The 16,444-nt window shown below is 60.6% G+C and overlaps 1 protein-coding gene across 2 annotated transcripts in view; it reads left to right on the top strand.

Annotated features, from left to right (window-relative positions):
• SPSB1 (splA/ryanodine receptor domain and SOCS box containing 1) overlaps positions 1–16,444 on the top strand; it is a 62,743-nt gene that overhangs the window by 2,791 nt on the left and 43,508 nt on the right. Inside the window, exon 1 of one of the 2 annotated variants that reach the window (XM_058304466.1) lies at positions 6,554–6,571. The exons of the other annotated variant lie outside the window; for it this stretch is intronic. The gene's annotated coding sequence lies outside the window, so the exon portion shown is untranslated. Of the gene's footprint in view, positions 1–6,553; positions 6,572–16,444 lie in introns of those variants that run through there. 2 annotated transcript variants of the gene reach the window in all.

Raw genomic sequence — 16,444 nt, 5'->3', positions numbered from 1 at the left:
CCTTGCCGCCCACCCCCTGTGGTGCAGGTGACTTGCCCGGGGCTCTGTGCCCAAGCAAGGGAGCTGAATTCTAAAGCAGATTTTGGCAGCCAAGCCCTTAGCCCTGTGCAGTGTGCCACCGCCCCTGCTGCAGCCTTTCCTTCAAGCAGCATGCGTTTATCTATTTTTAATGTCAAGTGCTATGGAAAATTTCAAACATACACAAAAGCAGATTCAACCCCTTCCACCCCACCTCCCACCCCCCGGAGCCTTTGGGAAACTTTTGCTTGTTTTGTGTTCAAAAAGTTCTGTTCATCACCCAGCATTAAAAATAAATGAGCGCAACGATCACGAGCCAGACCGCGTCGCCACCAGGCGCAGGCTGTCTGGCCTGCCTGGGAGCCGGGAAGAGGGTTCTGGCGGTGAAACCTGGGTGTCGGCTTTGCTGCCCGCTGAGGTCTGGGCCTCAGGGAGGGGGCAGTGGCCGGTCAGCAGGCGCGGGGCCGCACCCAAACCGAGCTCAGCCCTCTTGAGCCTTCTGTGCGGGTGACAGGTGGAACAGCGCCTGTCACCCGCAGAGCACGTCTGGGACATCGGGGGAGGCGCGGGGTGGCCCCAGGCTAGCGGCGTGAAGAGTATCAACGCATTCTCGGGAAGCTCCACCGAGTGGGGCGCGAGGACCCCGCGGCTGCCCCGGTGGTGGTGCCCTGAGCTGCTAGCTCTCTCGGTGCCTGTCTGGGTGGTCAAAAGGCATCTTTGTATGGCGATGCCATCTGCTGCCTCCGGTTGTGGTCTGGGTGCCTCCCCCCAGCCCAAGAGGCAAGGGGGCTTCGCCTTTGGGCCGTGGATGCTCTTTAAGAATCTGGGGCAGCCGGGGGTGGCTCTCTGCAGGAAGTGTCACATATGCACGTGTGGCCATGCTCAGACATAGCTTTAGGGAGTTCCTAGGGCCTGTGGTGTAGAGACATCCCCCAGAGTGGGGTCCCTGGGGGTCCTTGGGTGGCTCAACTGGCAGCCCTAAAGGAGGTGGGCGTGGCCTCTGGCCGGGGGGCTGCTTAGGCTCCCCTCCCCTGGCTGGCATGTATCCTTTATTCCTGGGGTGCCATTGGGACTCTCTTGGGAAGAAGAAAGGTGACAGGACTGTGTTGGGGGCGAGTGGCAAAAGGGCCAGACCCCCTCCTTTTGGACGTTCGGGGTCTAAGAAGCCGGCTCCAGGGAAAAGAAAAGGAAGACGAGGAGAGAACCCTCGGGGTCCCTGGTTTCTGTGGTCTTTTTTTTTTTCTTTTTGGCACATAGCAAGAACCCCAGCAGCGACACGGAGGTCCCCTTACGAGAAGCCTGTTTGGGAAAGGGTGCCCTGGGCCTCCTTTCACAGCCTAGGTTGGGAGGGCTGAAATGGGGGCTCCCTTCAGTGCCCTCGTGCTCTAGGGCAGGGACTGGAAGGCTTCCCGCCGCCGCCCCGCTGACCCCAAGGAAGAGGGCCGGCTCCAGGCCGATGCTCCCAAAGGCATTCCAGCAGACATGCCTGGTTGACAGGGGCTGGGGGTACACGAACAGGCCACCAAGCTGCAAAAGGCTCAGGGAGCAAAGAGCAGGAGTGAGCCACCCTGCTGTGGGAGGACTTCCTGGAGGAGGCGTCCACGCCCGAGGGGGTGGGGAGGATAAGGCCAGTTTGTGGATGAGAGCAGATGGGCCTGCTTCGCGTGTCAAACTGAGGATGCGGCGTGCTCACCTATCCTGAGCCTCGGCGCCTGTGATGGTAAAATGAGAATTCTCCCGGTGCCACCTCGCGGGGTTGTGGCACTTGGAGGGGATAATACGGCCTCTGCCAGCGGGGTCATCCCTCGCTCCGGGCGGCTGGAGGCTGGGATGGGAAATTGTGTGTGGGGCGCCCACAGGCCTGGGCACGCCGGGAGCTCAGGATGTCGCCCTCAGTCTCCCCTCCCCCCCACGGTGTGGGGTGCCCGACACTGTCCCCAGTGGAAACTGTCTGCAGGGTGTGTCCAGATGGCAGGTGGAGCTCAGGAGAGAGGCCGGGCTGGGGGCAGGCACCGCGGGGCCCTCCTGGCGGTGTGGGTGCTGTCAGCAGGGGAGCATCTGGCCCGAGCTGGGGTGTGCCCAGGGAAAGACCCTTGCTCCCGGCATTTTCATCTCAAACCAGAAGACGCTGTTCTCTCGTGCGAATGCCCTTGTGCTTAGGCCTCCCACCCAGGCCTGTGGATTTGGGGAGAGGCACCTCTGCCGGTGCTGGGGGAGGGGAGCTCGCGCCTCACTTGGTCTGTGCTGGGATCCCCAAGGTGGGGGCCAGGGTGCCCCAGAGCCTCCTGGAAAGGCTTGATTTCGGGTCTTCTTCTCATTGGCTTTTTTTTTTTTTTTAAGATTTATTTTATTTATTCACACACCCCCCTCTCGTTGTTTGCAGTTGCTGTCTGCTCTCTGTGTCCATTTGCTACATGCTCTCAGTGCCTGGTCATCTTCTCTTTAGGAGGCACCGGGAACTGAACCTGGGACCTCCCATGTGGGTGAGAGGTGCTCAATCTCCCGAGCCACCTCAGCTCCCTGGTTCATTGTCTCTCTCATTGTCTTTCCTCCTTGTGTCTCTGTTGGGTCATCTTGTTGCATTAACTCGCTGTGCCTGCCTGTCGCACCAGCTCGCCTTTTCCAGGAGGCTCCGGGAACTGAACCCAGGACCTCCTGTGTGGTAGGCGGGAACCCAATCGCGTGAGCTGCATCCACTTCCTTCGTTGGTTCTTTATTGCATTCTCTGGTGGTTACAGGCTCCAGGGAGGGCAGCATTGCTGTTTGCTTTTTTTAATAAAGAAAGTTTTGTTGGGGTAGCATTAATGCAGCATGACGTCCCCCATTTTAACCACTTTCAAGTATACAGTTCAGTGGTTGAAATCACACTCCAATGTTGTGCTACCTTCACCACCATCCATGACCCAGATTTGCCCATCGGCTCAAGCAGAAACCCTGCACCCCTTCTGCAGTAACTCCCTGCTTCCCCCCTCCCCAGCCCCGGTAGCCTGTTCCCTGCCTTCTGCCTCTGAATTTGCATCTTCTAGCTATTTCACGGACGTGGACTCACACGACACCTGCCCTTTGGTGTCTGGCTCATTTCACCCCCCACGATGCTGTCAGGGTTCATCTGTTGCAGCCGTGTCAGGCTTCGTTCCCTTTTTACGGCTGAGTCATATTCTGTCATACAGATTGACCACGTTTTGTTTACTGTTGGTTGGTTGACGGGCACTTGGGTTGTTTCCACCTTTTGGCTCTTGTGAGTAACGCCGCGATGAACCTGGGTGTGCAAGCATCTGCTCGCGTCCCTGCTTCCGGTTCTTAGGGGTGCGTACCCAGAAGCGGGACTGCCGGGTCGGTGGACCTTCCCTAGCCACTGACCAGGGCAGCTGCACAACCTGCATTCCCACATCATCAATTCTGCGGTGCTTGCGGGATGCGGCGAAGGGACTCCGCTCTCCCCGAGGGACCCTCCAGCCCGCAGGTGGTGAGGGGGGACGGCTGCTTGCAGGAGCTCCGAGCTCTGGGCTGCACGTGGCCGCTGACCTGCTACCTGGCGAGAGGAGCCCTCCAGCCTCACCTGCCGCCACCCCACCCTCACCTGCTCACTTCCTGGTCTCCACTTCCTCCTTTCCCCGGTGTTTCCAGGCCTTTCCACCCCCGACCTGCGACTGAAACTGCTCAGCAGAGGTCACCGTTGGCCCCGCCTGCCGGCTCACAGGAGCACAGTGTACTCAGCTGCGTGTCGCCCTCCAGCCTAGAAAGTTCTATCCTCTCCTCACTGGCTTCTCCTGCCTTCCAGGCTTTCCTGCTCTGTCTCCCCCAGGGGTCTTTTCCCCTCTGCCCCTCCCCCACCCCTCCTTTCTCCTCTCGACCCCCTCACACACCTTCCCCCCACCCTGGTCGTTCCAGCCATCGTCATCTATATTCTGCTGCCCCAGGCACGTTTTCTGCCGGCTTCCAGCTGCACTTTTCTCCTGACGGCTGAACTTTTTAAAGACGGGGCTCCTTGCTCCCCGCTCTTCCCAGGGCCCCTTGCTCCCGTGGTCAGTAGCCCTAGAACCCAAGCTGGATATGCAGTCTGTGCCTCGAGGCCCGGGGCTTGTGGGCAGCTGGTGGTCACGCCGTTGGGCCGTCGGCTCCACGAGGGCAGCACTGGGGCACGTCCCCTCCGTTCTCCGCAGCCCCCCAGCACCCATGGAGGGTCCTCGGGCACCTCCTGGACGGGGGAGTGCGGCCGGGCCTGCGGCTCAGTGGTTCCGAGCAGAGGCTTGGAGGCTGCCGGGTCAGGGCCTCACCTGGGAGCCTCAGTGCCCCCATCTCTATGGGGGGGGCGGGGGCGACGGGCGTCGAGACTGCACACGGTGGGCGCACAGAGGTGGGGGCCGCTGCCGGGCTTCCCCTGGAATGCTCGGTTCCAGGCCCCGACTGCGGAAGTTTCACTTCGCAGGCCCCGGCTGCCACCCTGACCCCAGGGGGGTCAGAGACACCCCAAAGCCGGCCTCATTTCTCGGGAGCCCGAGTGGAACAGTTGGCATTCGTTCTTTCCTCCGGGTATTTATCAAGCACCTCCTGTCTGCAGCTGAGCTGGGGGGACGGAGGACAGAGGTGGGCCCACTCTCAGGCCTCCCTGGCTTGTGGGAGAGAGGCTGTCTCAGGAATGGCAGTGTGAGGGCGTGTGAGCACACAGGAGTGGGGCTGGGGAGGGTGGCTGCAGCGGGGCCAGGGAGGCCGCAGGGCCCGCAGGCCTGGGGGATGATGCCAGTGACCCGGGAGAGGGCCCGGGGCTTTCGGTAGCTCGCTCGGGCAGTGCAAGGCGGGTGGACCGGCGGTTTCGGAGACTCTGTCCCCAGGCCAGGACAGTGGCCGATGTGCCTGTGGGGGGGCCGGGCCAGGCCGTGGGGTGCTCCCGAAGGCTGCGCTCCCCCTTGGCCTCCTCAGGGTGCTGCGAAGGGCTTCTCGGGTGACAACTCGAGGTCGACCGTCTTCACCTGTCCCGGCCCTGCAGGAGGAAGGCTGAGCCCGAGGCCCCTCCGGGCGATGTGGCTTCCCGCAGCAGCTGGCTTAGTGGTTCTTCCATGTGAAGAGATTCTGGGCACAGCAGAGTGGGGGGGGCGGGTAGCCAGTTTTCCTGCCTGAGGCCTGCTACCCTCCAGGGCCAGACCTGGGGCCAGGGGCGCTGGGGTATGGGTGGAGCTGGGGGGTGGGGGCGGAGCTGGGGTGGGGGCGGAGCTGGGGTGGGGGCTGCGTGGAGCCGTGGATGGGCCCTGGTAGCCAGACTTCCAGTGCACCTAGAAAGCCAGGCTGGGCAATTTGAACGCAGTAAAGGCACTGTCGTAGGAAGGAGAGCTGTGCAGGTGTGCAGAGAGATGGGGTGGAACAGAGCCCGCGTCAGAAGGCAGGCAGGGGCCCGAGGCCACCCTGTGGTGGGGTGACAGTGGCCGCAGGTGCTGGCCTGGGGCTGGCATGTCCAGCTCAGGCTTCATGACATCAATATCACCTATATGGAAAGCATGACCCCATTTGACAGATGAGGAAGTGAGGACTCCACGGGGGCAGGTGACAAGTTCAGGGGCACCCAGCTTTTAAGGGGAAGAACCGGGAGCCGAACCCCAGGAGCCTGACTCCCGGTTCTCCCCTCGACCACCGTGCCCTGCCGCAGAGAAGGAAGGGAGGAGAAATGAATGAGCCCAAGAGACGGGTCAGAAAAATCAGGGTCCCCTGGGGTCCGATAGGGGATGGAGGGGCCGAGAGCAGTCCCTCGTTTGTGGGGAAATGACGGCGCCCCTTGCAGAGATGGGCGGGCTCATCTCTGATGAGCCTGACCCCCGGGGAGACGCTCCTGGAGGGCCGTGGACACCGAACGTGTCCTGCAGGCTTTGGCCACTTAGGTTCTGCGTGGAAGATGGAGGGGCTTGCTCAGGATTTCCCTTCCTGGCGCTGCCATGGGCCACTTGGAGGGGGGAGCAGATCGGTTCAAACAGTTGGACTAAAGATTGTGCTAGAACTGCCAGTATCTGTCCTTCTCTCCTGCCACCTAGACCCAGCCACCGTGTCAGTCAGTGCTCTCGAGAGAAGCAGGGCAGACAGGTGCTGGACATTATATATATAACTATACACATAAAGAGATTTATGCCCCTGTCAATGTGGGAATCTGAACTCTGTATAGGGCAGAAGCCTAATGAAGGGAAGCTAAGTCCCCCAGGAGAAGCCGCGAGGCGGCAATTCTTCTGACTTCTGAAATCCTCTGTTCTGCCTTGAAGATCCCCAACTCACTGGAGGAGGAGACGCCCCTCCTTGCTGCAGGCAGTCTCCTTTGTTGACTGCGGGTGCAACCAGCATAGCTGCAACCAACTGGCAAAGCTGAAGCCCATCTAGGAAAAAGCTTCCCAGGAAGAGCCAGGCCAGGGCCTGCTCGACCAAACAACTGGACACCACCACCCAGCCAGGCGGGCATACGAGATCAACCATCGCCGCCGCCGTCCTCTGCCAGCCAGCGGTCTTTCAAAAATGCAAACCCGATGATGCCAGCTCCCTCCTTGAACTTCACCCGCAGCTCCCCGTTGCTCTTCGGGTAAACCCCCCACCCTGTGGTTGGTCCTCAGCGCCCTGCAGGCTCAGCCTGTGCCGCTGCCCCTCTCCCCGTCCAGCAGTGAGGCCAGGTGTGCCCCGTGTGGGTCGGCTCAGGCTGGGTGTCAGTAAGTCTTGGCACTCCTCCTCCCCAGGCCACCCAGGGGGCTGGGGCGCTCTTGCCAAATTGGTTTCTGGCAGGATTTAAATTTGGTGTCTCTTCCAAATCCTGCTGGCTTGTCTGTGACCAGAGCTTCGGCTTTTGCCAGCCCGGTCTTTTCCCCTCCCTTCCCAGTGCTTTCCGAGTCCAGTTAAGCCCAGGACGGGGCAGAATGACTCTGAACACTTGGTGTCTGACTGTAGCCGGTGGCTGCCAGCGGAGGTCCCCGAGTGTCATTTGCTCTGTGTACACCTTTGCCCAGGTTGCCGGTTCTCCAGCAGCAGGTGCTGTGTGGGGCGACAGTTCAGAGCACGAGGACCACTGGGTTGTGCCAGCATGGGGGGTGACACTAGCTGCCACTGCCAGGAGGGAGCGGTGGCGCCTCGTTGGCGCTCCTGACAGCTTTCTCCCGCCAATTCCCTCCCGTTCTCGGGCGAGCCTTTCGTCAAGCCAGTCCTCTCGGTTGCGTGCAGGATTCTGCCAGTAATGGCCTTATCTGTCACCGAACGCCCTCCGTTGGCCAGGCGCGGCACTTGCCACCCTGGGGAGGTTTCTCACCCGTGAACCAAGCCTGTGCGTGACACGCCCCCTCCCGGTGTGCAGAGGAGGGAAGCGCTCTTCCGAGAGGGTTTCTGCGATGCTGGGGTGACGCGGCCGGGGGCACGATAGCAGGTGCGTGTCGAGGCTGGCCCAACTCCAGAGCCCGTGTTCTTCCTCCCATGATGGGGGAGTGCGCCGGCAGCACTGATTGGGTGCCGACTGTTTGCCACGCACAGCGCTGGAGGTGCGCAGAGCAGTCCGGGAGCCTGGGGGAGGGGGTGGGGGTGTGCGAAGCTGTCCCGGCCCAGGGCCCACCCTGGGAAGGCCGCCGAGGAGACGGGGCCCATGGGGTGGGATCTGCCTGGTGGGGTGACCCCGAGATCAAGCCCCGGATTCTGAATATGCCCGTTATTTTGAGGGGTGAGGGACTGGCGGTCCGTTCTTGGGGGGCCTGTGTGGGTTTCGGGGCTGAGCCGCTGGCCAGCTCAGGAAGCCCCAGGGAGCAGGGCCTCGCTGCCCAAGGACCCTGAAGACGGGGCGGGGGGGCTCTGCGAGTCACGCTAGACGTTGGGGGGCCTTCTCGGTTTGGAGGTTTTCAGAGAGGGCGCCTGGCATATGTGAAGCTTGGGACAAGTGCCCTGCAGGGTCAGCATCCGTGTGGAACTGATTATAATTACATGGAAATGTCAGGGTCTTTTAAAAAAACTTCATTTCTGCAGAAATGGAATGTTCAAAAGATTCCTTTTTTTTTTTTTAACCTCCTTCCGGTCCACCTCCAGGGACAGTTTTTTTTTTTCCTTTTGTCTCTCTGCTTCTTGTCCTCCAAGCTTCTGGAAAGGCCACCTTCCTCCTTGCCACGGCACACTCGGGCATCTGGACGGCTGGGATAGAGTGTTTTTTATTTATTTGTTTAATTCCCCTTTCATTTGGCCGCTGTTTCCTGAATGCCACTCTGTCCGCTGTCAGGGTGCAGCGAGAGAAAGAGAGAGAGAGACAGAGAGAGACGGGGCCCGATGTGGGAGGCCGTGTCTGGGCTGAGGCCTGGCGGGTGACTGGGGCCCCGTGTCTCCCTGCTAAAGAGTCACCACCTTGGAGGTTGTGCAGCGCTGTCAGTGTACGTGTGTATTAGTATTTTTTTTGTGTGTGGAAAATTTCACACATGCAGGGACAGAAAGACTGATACAAACCCGAGGTCCCATCACCCGGCTTCAACAACCAGGGCTCGTTCACCCGGCTCTATCATCTCGTCCTCTTCAACAACCAGGGCTCGTTCACCCGGCTCTATCATCTCGTCCTCTTCAACAACCAGGGCTCGTTCACCCGGCTCTAGCGTCCTCCTCTCTGGACAGAGCTGGCCTAGGACAACAGCAGAGCCCCAGAACCAGATCAGACGAGGCTCTTGTGTCTGTGGGGGTTGAACTGTTTTTGCTTTCTTCAGCAACTCTGAAAAGGGGGCGTTGAGCTTCCTTGGAAAGCCAGCCTGGAAAGTCGGGGCTCCCCTCTGCCTGGGAAGAGCCGGTGCGTGGACACCGCCTGCCCTGGCCCCTGGGTTCCCTGCAGCGCCTCGAGACTGCCGCGCCGGGCAGGGGGGACACAGGGCCGTTTGAACAGAGCGGTCCTCCTGCCACCTTTTGGGTTTGTGTTGTGTGTGAGAGGATCGTGTATACGTTGGGGGAAAGTCGTTTGCGTGTATACGTTGGGGGAAAGTCGAAACGGGCTTGCGGGCTGCTGACCCGGTGGGTGGTCTTTCTTCCACAGCCCGGGCCTCCGCCTTCTCCCCGAAATGCTTTTGACAGGCACGGGTGGCGGCGTGTTCGCGCCAAGCAGGCAGCGACCAGGGGCTTCCACTGGAGCCGCAGCGTGTGGGGGTAAAATGTGACCCACCCTCCGCGTTTCGGGTTTTGGGGATGTGACATCCATTTTCTTTACAGGAAGGTGGGTTTGGAGCCTCCCTGGAATGCTTGAAATGAAATGCCCTGGCCGGATAAAATAGCTGCTCCGACCAACAAGAAAAACGGAGCTGCTTTTCTCTCCTTAACACCAGGGACTGGGGACGAGGAAGTTTGGTCTTAATGTAACTGTTTCCCCTGCTTTTTCAAAAAATATAAGACAAAGGAAGTACCTGACCTACCTGAATACTGCAGGCAGAGGGGAGCCGTCTCTTCAAGGCTGAGTGGACACAGGGGAGCTAGTGTAGACCAGGTCTCTGAACAGTTTTACTGAGGCATAATTTACATGCCATGCAAAGTTGCATGTGCAATTTTGATGATTTGTGGTAAATGGATACAGTCGGCAGCCCTCACCACCAACCTTGAGTTCATTTTCTTCTCTCTCTTCCAGTGGGCTGTGCAGGTGCCCAGGGTGGGGGGATGGGCGTTTTCCCCGAGACCTGGGGGTGCCCGTAGCGACATCACAGCCATGGAGCTTCCTCGAGTGAGCAGCTCGTGAGCTGAATCTGGTGGAGGGTTGGACGACCTCGCTCGGTGGACCCTTCTCACAGTTTTGGAAGCATCTGGCAAAGGCTGCCCAGGTGAAGTTTGGGGGACGGGCGGGGAGATGGCCCGCAGCCCGCACCGCGGCTGGTCCCAAGGCCGAAAGCGTGGACCTCTGCACCTGAACCACCTCCTCCCACTGCTGCTAGAAACAAGATGCATTTGTGCAGGTCTTTCAAGCCGGGGGTTGTGTGCCAGGCACCGTTCTGGGTGTGTTAGGTCCCTGACTGCTCCTCTCCCCATTTTATAGATGGGAAAAGCCAAGTGCAAGAAGGCTAGACCCCTGGTCACCTGGCCGAGGAGCCCGGCGGGGGTGCAGGCGCAGGTGGTCTGTGCTCCCGGCCACTGCCCGCTGCCTCGGAGCCTAGGGGCCTGGGAGGTGGGGCTCGCGAGGCGCGGTCAAGCAAGAGCGCACAGCCTGCCTTCCGTGCCGGGGGTGTTCTCGGGTGCTGTGAGGATGGCGCCGAGGAGGGGGGAAGAGCCCTCTGGAGAAGGGAGGCTTTACCAGGCCAAGCAGTGGGACGAGAGCCGGGGCTGTGCCCCGGGTCCAGAGCTGTGTTTCCAGGCCAGCCCTTAGCCGGGCCTGGAGAAGGCGCATGGATGACGCAGTGGCCGCTGGGGAGGTACGCACACCACACGCCCTGGATCTTGTACTTTTCCCTTCGGGAGGGACCGGGACAACCTGCAAATGTCCTCGAATGCCCCTTGACACTGTTGCCATCTCTGTGTGGCGAGGAGCGGATCGGGCCGTGTCCTTCAAACGGGCTGGTTGCCCGGGGCAGCTGGAGGGCCCCTCGCGCTGCGAGCCACTGTCCTGGTGCCTCCTGACGTGGCGCTGGCTGTGGGCTGCTTGCTCCTCGGCGTCTCAGTTTTTCTTTTTTTAAAGATTTATTTATTTATTTATCTCCCCTCCCCCCGTCTACTCTCTGTGTCCATTCGCTGTGTGTTCTTCTGCATCTGCTTGCATTGTCAAGTGGCACCAGGAAACTGCATCTCTTTTTTGTTGCATCATCTTGCTGCGTCAGCTCTCCGTGCGTGTAGCACCACTCCTGGGCGGGCTGTGCTTTTCTCATGCAGGGCGGCTCTCTTGCGGGGCACACCCCGTACATGGGGGCGCCCCTGCATGGCATGGCGCTCCTTGCACGCATCAGTACTGCGCGTGGGCCAGATTACCACACAGGTCAGGAGGCCCTGGGTTTGAACCCTGGACCTTCCATATGATAGGCGGACGCCCTATCAATTGAGCCACGTCCACTTCCCGACATCGTGGCTTTGACCCCTGCGTCTGAAGGTCAGCGTGACGGGGCCTGAGGACCTGGCTGTCTTGGTTCATCACCAAAAGAAGAGGGAGGAGGTTCGCGAAATGGACGCCAGGATCTGGGACACTGGCCTCTGATCTTTATCTTGTAAGTCCCTTAGAGAATTTCAGAAAGCCATGGCTTCCTCCCTGCGTTTCCCTGCGTGAGACTGGGATGTAGCATCTTGCATCGGCCTTGTTTTTCTCCAAGAAAAGTCTCCTTAAGCGTCAGACTTCAGCATCCTTCCCAAGGGACACTTCCTGCGGATATTTCTAGTGGCAAGTGGCTGAGGTCGTGCTCCTAAATAAAATTAGGGTTTGAAACTGGGTCACAAATTCACATGCCCCCTGGGGCCAGGAAGGAGGCACCAACGAGGAAAGGAGCTGGGGAAGGGCTCTGGTTGGGGGGGGGGGGCGCCTGTGGCAACACAGGTCGTCTGCCCACGGAGGAGGGGAGGAGACCCCAGTGGGGTTCTAGCATCTTGGGTTCTCCCCCCCTCCCTTGAAGGAGAGCCAGAAATCGGAAATTTTAAAACATTGGCAAATAATTTAGTGTGCGTTTGTTTTTGCAAAAACAGCCCTGGCCTGGCTTTCAATGTAAGGTCTGTTGGATGAATCTGCCCCCCCGCCCCAAGGCCAGGCGGCCCAGCGACGCCCGGTGTGGCTCGGGGGGCTCTGACCAGTTCGCAGACCTCCTGGCGCCTAGCCTGGCTCCCGCCCCCGCTCGCCGCACTGCGTCTTGGGTAAAACAGATCGCCCTGGACGAGAGACCCCGCGGTGGCCTCTGACGGTCAGACCGCCAGGCAGTCCCGCGTGGTGGGTCACCTGTTGTAGTTTTGGCACCACAAGCCGGGGGGCGCGATACGACGGTGTTCTCGCCGTTTGGAGGCCCGCGGTCGAAGGCGGGGCCCGCTGACCTCCCTCCCAGCCTCTCCCGGCTTCCTTGGTGGCCGGTGACCCCGGCTCTTCTCTGACTCGTAGATGCGTCACTGCAGCCTCTGCCATCACTTGGCCTCGGCCTGGGTGTCCGTGAGTCTTCACGTGGTTGTCGTAGGATGACATCGGCCATGGGACCCAGGGCCCGTCCTGACCTAGTGGGTCCTCGTCTTAACTGACCACGTCGGCCGAGACCCGGTTTCCAAAAAGGGTCCCACCCCGCGGCGCCTGTAGTCATGAATTTGGGGGAGATGCCGTTCACTCTGCGCCAGGACCTGACCCTGAGCCAGCGTGCGCAAAGCCCTTTTCCTAGGTGACCTCTCCGTGTCCCAAGAAAACTCTGCGGTCGGTTCTCTTATCCCCATTTTACAGAAGAGGAAAACTGAGATTCAGACTCGCCCTCGGGGCTCAGGGGACACCCTGGTTTTGACCTGCCGCTGGCACATCGCCCATGGCTTGAAAAGTTCCGCTGTCTCCGCACCCCAGGGCCGAGAGGCTGGGCCGTCCTGCCCTCTTGGAGAGGGGTCCTGTGGGTGCCCAGAAGCCCCACCTAAGGAGGGCCGTGGCTCCCAAGTAGCTGACTAATTCTGTTTGCAAACGGTTCTGTTTCACATGTTTGAGTTTCCAGTAACTACGTGGGCGGATTTGTTTCATTTAAGGGGGAAACAAAACAAAACAAAGCATGGAAGGGGTTTTCTTTCCTAAGGAGAGGACCCGGCCGACGGCGGGGTGGGCGCGTGCGGCCCTGGGTCTCCCAGCGCAGTTGTGCGCCAGCTGGGCTGCCTGGCACAGGGGCGCCGAGGTGGAAAGCGCTTAGTCATTTACTGAGTGGACAGGGTGCCGGGGGGCGGGGGTGGGGTGGGGGACACAGGCACGGAGGGGACGGGCAGCGGCCCTGTGCCCCTCCCCGCTCAGCTGCCCCCGACGGGAAGAGGAAGGTGCCAGGTGAGGGGGACCTTGCCGGGGAAGGCGACGCTTCCCAGCTGGCCCGGCCGCCAGCTTCCGGAGAGTTGGAGCCGGCGGTGTGCCCAGTCGAGTTCTAGAAAGAGGCAGAAGACAGCTCCCGAGGACAAGGGCGGAGAGAGGCTGTGTATGTGCACGTGTGCGTGTGTGTGTGCGTGTGTGTGCGCGCATCGGGCCGGCTCTCTGTCTTCCCACATGCGCCCTGCTTTGGCACGAGCTCTGGCCAGGCCGAGCAGACTGACTTTGGTGTGGTGCCGTGCCAGGCGCAACCCCCTTCGTTGCTGGATGCCGAGGGTGTGGGTCGGGGTGCAGGGGCTGATCCATGGGGAGGAGTCCCTAGGGCCCGGGGCAGGAGCACTTTGTCGGCAGGTATGGGAGCCTCTGTCCTGGGAATTTAGAGCCCGGGTCCCCCAGCGCATCCTGCTAACTCTGAGCGTGAAGGCGCGCGTGCTGGTGACACCCCTTGGTGGGCTGGAGAGCAGCACAGCCCCTCTTTGGGAGTCTGGCCTTTTCGCGACACCGTGCCATCCCTGGAAGCTGTGTTTGGTTTTTGCATGAGGCTGGAAGCGTTAAGAGGCTGACTGGGGAGTCCGATGGACGTGGCTCCAGTACCTTTGCGTGCCATTTCACCTCTCCGAGCCTCAGTTTCCCACCTGTGAAATGGGGTGCAACACCCTGTGGTTGGCTCAAGAGCTCGTGGGTGAAATGCCTAGGCCCCCCTTCAGATGGGATCCCACACTGGAGGTGTGAAGATGCTCTGGGATTTATAATCCTTAATCCTGACTTGGAGGGCTTGCTTCGTGTGCTTTCTAGAAGGGAAGAGAACACATGTACAGATGACTCTTGAGCACTGGAGTACTACGGGGCAGAGGCAACTAGAGGTGACAGGAGGCGTGCGGAGTTCTGAAGGATTTGATGGGGGATCAGGGTTTACTCTTAGCAGGTGTGTCTAAGAAGGCTTCCTGGAGGAGGTGACATTAATGCAGGGCTTTCAGGGTGCATAAGAGCTGGAGAGGGAGGAAATAGGGAAGAATGGAAGAGATTTGTCACTGCCGCAAGGGGGAGTTGGTAATGCAGGACTGTGGGCTCTCAGGTGGTGCCTGGCTCCTGGTGACCGCCATCGTCCACAGGAGCCCGCAGCCCACCCGGGCCACGGGGTGGGTGATTTCTAGTCTTCTTTGCCCTTGCCTCCGTGCAGCATGTCTGTTATGGGCTCCTGTGAGCCAGGCACTGTTTGTCCTTCGTGGGACGCACGGACCGGAGACCAGGGAACAGCCCAGCTCCGCGCATCATTGCCTTTGTTGGGTTCCTGAGCCCTGAGCACCCTGAGCGCCCAGGCCGGGTGTGGCGTCTGCCTGAGCATCCCCTGGGGGCCTCCGAAAGTGGAGGGATATGTGTGTGTGTGTGTGTGTGTGATGGCAGCCAGGTGGGGACGGGAAGCAGCTGTGCTCACTTTCCTCTTTCTGGCAAGTTGGGGAAACGCAGTGTTTGTTCTGGGAAGCTCCAGTCTGGGGAGCCACGCGTTTCCTGTGGCTCGGTCAGGGTGGGGATCGCAGGGTCTGGGCTGGCAGCGAGGATGGCGTGACGGTGGGTGTGGGTCCCCGGAGGCCCGGGGCATCTGTGCCCCTGCCTCTTTCCTCCGCGCGCTCTCCCCTGGCGGGTGGACCTGCCTGCAGGGCAGCCGCCGCAGGGTGAAGCAGCCGCGGCCGAGCACCGGGCTGGGTGCTGGGGACGCGGAGTGGGGTGGCAGGCATGGCTTTCACGGGGCTTTGAAGTCCAGGCTCCTCTTGGGCCTGGGGTGGCTGGTATGCCTTTTTGGGGGGATAAGGTTGCAGTGTTGGTGAGGCCACCTCTCAAGAGGCAGGGCTTCGAAGCGCTGGCCACCCTGGGGGTCCGAGGCTGGACAGCCCACTCGGATGGGCTTTCCCTTAGGTGGGAAGCTTCTCCCTACGCCTCCCAGGAAGACCGTGGCCGGGGCCGGCGACCTGCCTGCCCTGTCCCTGGGGTCAGAGGCAGTGAGGAGACTTGACAGCAAAAGTGCAGGGCGGGGAATCTGTTTCTAGCCCGCCGCGTCCGTGGCTTCAGAGTGGCAGCCAGCCTTACCTGCTCAGGTCAGCCCCCGCCCCGTTCCTCTTTGAACTTCTCTTCACTCCCTGCTAATTTTGCACAGCAGAAACTTCCTTCTGCAAAGAGTGACCGAAAACCCAGTGGCAGGCATTCTTCCAGCAGGGGTGTCAGAGCCAGAACAAGGCTGGCTGGGGGTGACAAACCATGGTGGCCCTCGGCCCGGCGCCCTGCCTGGCTCTGGCTTTTGTGTCCCCCTGGAACGGCTCCTCCCTTCCCGGGCCTTTGCCTCCTCCCACCTTTCCTGCCCCCCCCACCCCCCGCCCGCCTGATTCCAGTCGTGTGCAGATGGGGGGCCATCTCCCCATTGGATTGGGAACCCCGGGGCACCCCCGTTGCTGGAACAGCTTGTATGCATTGCAGTTTTGCTCAGTGTTTCTAGTTTAGTCCTTGATTCTCCAAGGAAGCCCTCATCCTGTTTTGCAGGTGTTTTAGATAGTGGAGCAGGAGAAATCAATTCACACCCAAGTCACGGAGGGAGCTGGGGCCGTCCCCAAGCAGAGCTCAGGGCCTGGTCTGGGGGCTTGTAAGGGGTCCAGGGGGTGACATAGAGCCCCCTGGGGAGGTGGTGGGAGTCGCAGAAAGCCCCAAGGGTCTGAAACATCCTCCAGGGCAGAGTCCCTGGTTGCCTGCAGCTGCGTTCCCAGTGCCCACCTGGTGTGGCCGGGGCACGGTGGGTGCTCATAGGAGTTTGTTGAATGAATGAACCAGCTGGCCACCCTCTCCATGGACGAGCAGCTCTTATTCTGTGGTGACATGTTCACCGTCACTCTTGATGAGTGTGGCTCTTGCTCTGCTGTCCTGCCGCCCTGTGCTGTGTGAGCCACTGCTCACCTGGCCCCTGGCCACTGCTCACCTGGCGGCTGGTGGGTGCCGGGTTCCTTTATGGGTGGGGTGGCTGAATCGTCCAGGTGGATCGTCTCCAGTCATCGCCGTGTCCCTGCTGTAGGATGCCAGCCGCGCCCCCGCCCCTCCCAGCGCCGGCCGCCGGCAGTCTCCCTTTGGAAGGTGCCCTGCCCAGCAGGGTCCGCGTGTCTTTCCTTCCTCGTGGGGAAGTTTCTGTCCATGTTCTGGGGTTTTTGAGGCCAGCACCTCGTGTGGCCTCCTGTAGTGGGATGGGTCCGTGGTGACGTCTGCTCAGGAACCTTGCATGTGGTGGGGTAGGGGGGAGGCGAACCCCTGGGCACCAGTGGAAGCCCCCCACCCCTGAAGCAGGCATCCCGGCTCTCCTCAGCTCCGTCCACACCTCTCGTGCTTGAGTCCCCGTAACTCTCATTCCCCGGGGCCAGGCATGGGGACCTGGGGTTCTGGCCAAAAAACGTAACAGTGCCCTTAAAGGTACTGGAAAGGGTAAGTCTTTTTCCC

Source organism: Dasypus novemcinctus, chromosome 9, assembly GCF_030445035.2.
Source record: "Dasypus novemcinctus isolate mDasNov1 chromosome 9, mDasNov1.1.hap2, whole genome shotgun sequence".
Lineage (NCBI taxonomy): Eukaryota > Metazoa > Chordata > Mammalia > Cingulata > Dasypodidae > Dasypus > Dasypus novemcinctus.
Note: the sequence above shows the minus strand (reverse complement) of the source record. Positions and strands in the feature narration are given on the sequence as shown.